The sequence below is a fragment of the Lycium barbarum genome, chromosome 8, assembly GCF_019175385.1.
Source record: "Lycium barbarum isolate Lr01 chromosome 8, ASM1917538v2, whole genome shotgun sequence".
Lineage (NCBI taxonomy): Eukaryota > Viridiplantae > Streptophyta > Magnoliopsida > Solanales > Solanaceae > Lycium > Lycium barbarum.
The window spans coordinates 130,772,627-130,778,134 of NC_083344.1; the positions used below are offsets into that span (position 1 = coordinate 130,772,627).

Genomic DNA, 5,508 nt, shown 5'->3' on the forward strand with positions numbered 1-5,508 from the left:
TGTTGAAGAAATTGATAATTGGAAGGGCAGCAATGTTGTAGCTGATGGTTATTTATGAATGGCAGGAGAATTGCTACAGAGGGCTATACTTGGTTTTGGGGTATATGATAGGAGTGAGCTACTTCTATCAGCATGAACAAAATAATAAGTCAGCATACATGCAAAAGGAAAAACAAAGAGAAAGTTCAGAAATTAATGAATGACGAAGTTCCAGAATGTCTCCATAATTCATAAATGGCTATTGAGTATATAAGTATCATCATCAGGAAATGAAGCGACAGTCCACTTACAGACTATCTGCTAAACAAAGCCTTAAATTGCATGCTACTAATTATGATGTAAAAAATTTCCTTCTTCGTGAAGATTTATGCGACTTATATTCTGTGTTATAACAGATGTTAATGAAGTCCATAATTTGTTGCACAGATCATACTGGAATAATTTTCTGTACTTACTGCCACACTTCTCATGTTTCTTTTGTCTGTGCAGTTGCTTTATTTGGAAGTTTGAGCTGAAGTTTGGAGCTTCGACATTCCAGTTCTCTTCTCTTTTCTAAGAGAAGGTGTAACAGGAAAGATTTTGCACAATGTCTATTTCTGTGAAAGATTTGGAACCTGCATTTCAGAGTGCGGGCCAGAAACCGCATCCTTGGTTCCAAGAATTAGATTATTGTGATATTTCATGACTCATGCAATGTTCAAATTAAGGGAAGTTTAAATAAGCATAGATCAGTAATTGTGATCCTGTTATTGTGTTTTTGTTTCCATGTTAATCGTTTCTACTGCAGAATTTGCTGGTGAAATTTCATTAAATTTTAACTTAACTTCCAACCAGTTCCTATGCCAAAATCAGAACATGGTAAATTCTACTCGGGTGATTGTTACATCGTCTTGCAGGTATATATGAATTTAGAAGTTTTTTTTTTCCTTATTTTCTATTTATCTTGGGAGAAAAGTTCTTTTCTTGTTGAATTTCATTCAAGTGTTTTGACATCGATTCGCTTCTATCTTATGTTCGCCTATAATTGCAGACAACTTCTGGCAGAGGAGGCGCTTATTGGCATGATATACACTTACACTAGTCAGGTACAAATCATTTAGTAGTCTTAGCAGTAGCTCAACCATATTGTCCCTTTTTTCATTTTTTAGAAGTTTGGATACTATGCTAGGATGAAGCAGGAACTGCAGCTATCAAAACAGTTGAGCTTGATACAATTCTTGGAGGGCGAGCAGTACAGCATAGGGAAATCCAAGGCCATGAGTCGGACAAGTTCCTGTCATACTTTAAGCCAAGTATCATACCATTGGAAGAAGGTGTTGCATCTGGATTCAAGAAACTGGAGGAGGAAGTATTTGAAACGAGGTTGTATATCTGCAGGGGTAGACGAGTTGTCAGGATGAAGCAGGTACAGGAGCATAAAAAAGTACTGCATGAGCTCATTTCGGACTATGTATCTTCTTCAGCTGTGATTGAAGATAATATTGATCTTAGATTTTTGTCAGGTCCCTTTTTCTCGGCCATCGCTAAATCATGATGATCTGTTCATTCTAGCGACTGAAGACAAAATATTTCAGTTTAATGGTGCAAATCCCAATATCCAGGAGAGGGCCAAAGCATTAGAAGTTATTCAGTTATTGAAGGAGAAGTATCATGACGGGGTGTGGGATTTTGCAATTATTGGTAAGCTGAAGCCACAGAGTCAAATACGAGAAGAGTGCAATTCATCTATTTTTGTTGTTCCCGGTGTCCGTCATATAGTACCTGATAACTAGGGTCTATACTACTTTGACATCAGGGTATAATAGGAGTATGATTTTCCGACATCGATCCACACCATGTTTAACCATATTCCATGGATTTGTATGTATCTTGTGACGCCTAATTGATGTACAAATATAGGAGATATTTGTTCAACTATAACGGGGAAAGAGGACATTCGACAATAACTGCATATTACTGTGGGGGAGTTATGTGAGTCAACTTATATATTGAACAGAACACTTGCACTTGGGCAATAGCTTTGATTAATTAAATAGGAGACACGCTATTTTAAACTGAATGTTACGTAATTGGGAGAAGATATATCTAAATTGATGTTATCGTCCATGTAAATAAGGCTTTGGACAGAATTGTTATGTACTTTATTATGTGGTGCGATATTTATTGAAGCAACTCACTCTTTTGATGCTTCTAAAAACATATCTCTATTGCATGCTCCAGATGATGGAAATCTATAAGCTGAGTTAGCAAAAAGGTTGCTACCAAAGATGATATTATTCCTGAGAGAACTACTGCTAAACTTCATAGGTAATGTTGAATCCTTTAACTTTGTAATTGTGCTGAAGTTAGTAAAGCAGTTATACACCTGTAAAAAAATAGAAATAAAAAGTGAAGAGTTACAATACTCCTTTACGTTAATTCAGTTGATGTTGATCTTCTTCTTATTTTTAGCACTTGGGGCTGCAACTTTTTTCTGATCTTGTATGTCAACCTTTTGCTGTTGTAGGTGCTAAAGTTGAATTATTTCCTCTTTTGCAGCATTATTGATGGCCAGGTCAATCCTTTGGATAGTGAACTTACAAAATCCATCCAGGAAAATGATAAATGCTATATTTTGGATTGTGGTTCTCAGGTTTTCACTTGGGTAGGCCGTCATACTCAACTGGAGAGGAAAAGTACCATTCAAGCAGCAGAGGTAGAATGTTAGCTGTTCATCTGTGTTCTCGTGTGGTATAATTTCTCATATCTCATTTGACTCAATAACTCCCAGGAATATCTTGCCAATCAAAATAGACCTAAGTCAACACGTATAACCTGGCTTATTCAAGGCTATGAGACACATTCTTTTAAGTCCAATTTCGACTCTTGGCCATCAGGATCAACACCTGCCCCCGATGATGGATGATGAAAAGTAGCTGGTAGATTTATTACAAGCTTGTGAAGAATTTGTGCATGTCTCGTTTGAATTATTTTTAACTTTGTCCATGTTCATCCTTTCAGCTTTGGTGAAACAACAAGGTGCTGCCGTCAAAACTGCAAACAAAAGTACTTCTGTCCATGAGGAAGTTCCCCCTTTGCTTGAAGGAGGTGGAAAGATAGAGGTCTGATCATCAGAATGTTTTCCATGTCATAATAATTTCTCTGCTAATTTAGCCAGCTCATTCTTCACTGAAAATGTAAAATTTGTTAGGTTTGGTGCATCGATGGCAGTGCAAAGACTCTGATACCCAAAGAAGACATTGGCAAATTCTACAGTGGAGATTGCTACATAGTTCTCTACACATACCATTCTCATGAAAGGAAAGAAGATTATTACTTATGCTGGTGGATTGGAAAGGATAGCATCGAGGTACGGATGTCCTTGCATATAAGGGTCAAATACATATTTATAGAATTTTCGCTCATTGAATTGAAATAGTGACAAGGAATACACTCTAATTATTGTTCAGTTCATGAATTAAATCATTGTTTTGGATTCAGGAGGATCAAGAGATGGCTGCACAATTGGCCAGCACAATGTGCAATTCACTTAAAGGGAGACCTGTGCTGGTATTACTGTTAGGATCGAAATAACATGGCATCATGCGTAAGCTAACAATTGCGAACCTTGAGCGACGATAAATGAGACACAAAGAAAATATACTAAAAAGACATAATATTATAATATGATTTGATCAAGTGACCTACATATTAAAAAATTAATATAAAAAAGAAAACATTAAAACTATGAGAGAATAATCTCTCCCTAAACGAAACTCTTTTAATGACCATATTGTGGATGCTTTTCTGTGTGTGTTGTGTGAGAGACGGATCTTCAATTTATAGAAGTGCGAAACTTTTCCTCCAAGAAAGGATTATTCAAATATGGAAGTGATCTTTTCCACCAAAGAAACCTTTTCCATCAATAAAACCTTTTTGAAATAAAACACAATTATGATGTAGAATCCAAACAAAGTAGAAAATTCGAGGCAATCCCTAACAAATCTCCCCTTGGCCTAAATTTTCTAGCAAAATAATCTTCGTCTTCCTTCTCCACATAATCTTCATCACTACTGTTTGTCATGGTTAAAAGTAGTTATGGTTGAAAATTTGAGCCTTGTGCTTTAAAAGTATGCACGGGTTGAAAGTGGAGCCCATGCGTTAAAAGTGAACGAGGGTTGAAATTGGCTCAAGTGTTTAAAGTAAGCAATGGTTGAAAATTTGAGTTCATACGTTAAAAGTAAGCATGAGTTGAAAATTGGATCTCATGCGTTAAAGTAAGCATGAGTTAAAAATTATTTTTGTTATAAAAATATGCAGTAGCAGGATTGTTGAAAATATGATTGAAAATTGTCTCCAGGTGTAGTACTTCAGATATATTTTTTTTTGGACAAAAATCTTCATTATCGTCGAGTTGACTGCAACTTGAAATGATCCACCTTGAACCTGCCTTCAACCTCGTTGAACCATTGGCTCTGATACCACTTGTTGGGATCGAAATAATCGGGACGTCATGCGGAAGCTAACAATTGCGAACCTTGAACGACGATAAATGAGACACAAAGAAAATATACTAAAAAGACATAATATTATAATATGATTCAAGTGACCTACATATTGAAAAACTAATACAAAAAATAAAACATTAAAACTATGAGAGAGTAATCTCCCCCTAAAGGAAACCCTTTTAATGACTACATTGTGGATGTTTTTCTTTGTGTGTTGCGTGAGAGAGACGGATCTTCAATTTATAGAAGTTCGAAACTTTTCCTCCAAGAAAGGATTATTCAAATGTGAAAGTGATCTTTTCCACCAAGGAAACTTGTTCCATCAAGAAAACCTTTTTGAAATAAAACACAATTATGGTGTAGAATCCAAACAAGGTAGAAAATTCGGGGCAATCCCTAACAATTACTTCTTCCTCTTACTCTCTTCCGGTCAAAAACTCAAAATGAGGTTTTAATGTGAAAAGCGAGTGCGTCTCTTTGAAGTTTTTATTCGAAAGGTATAGTAAAAAGGAAGGATTTGAGAATTATAAAGGTGAACTTAACAACAAAGGAAAAGTCGAAACATGGAGAGAGCATAGGTGCTTCGCTTTCATGGTTGCATTCTTAGGGTGTGTTGTTTTTCCGGAGTGCAATAAGCAAATTGATATCCGTCTGGCTGGAGCAATACAGGCACTGACTACAATAGATAACTCCACTCTCATACCTATGATTCTTGGAGACATCTTTCGAGGTTTGACCAAGTGTAAATAGGGCGCTACATATTTCGAGGGGTGCAATATTCTTTTACAAATCTGGTTCCTAGAGCAGTTCTACCGAAATCATCTTGCACCAGAATTCAATGCTGATTGGCTGAACTATATGACTGAACATGAAAAAAGGGTCGATAAGTGTAAGCTACCAATCGGGATCAAAGCTTGGAAGAAAACTATCTAAATTGACCGCCGATGATATTATTTGGAACTACTATTGGTTCCCGACACATAAAGTCATTTGTACATCCTTGCATTGTCATTTTCTAGTA

At 36.2% G+C, this 5,508-nt stretch overlaps 1 pseudogene; it reads left to right on the forward strand.

Moving 5' to 3' along the window:
• The first annotated feature begins 494 nt into the window (after positions 1–494).
• Positions 495–3,418, forward strand: LOC132608356 (villin-3-like; annotated as a pseudogene).
• The last annotated feature ends 2,090 nt before the right edge of the window (positions 3,419–5,508 follow it).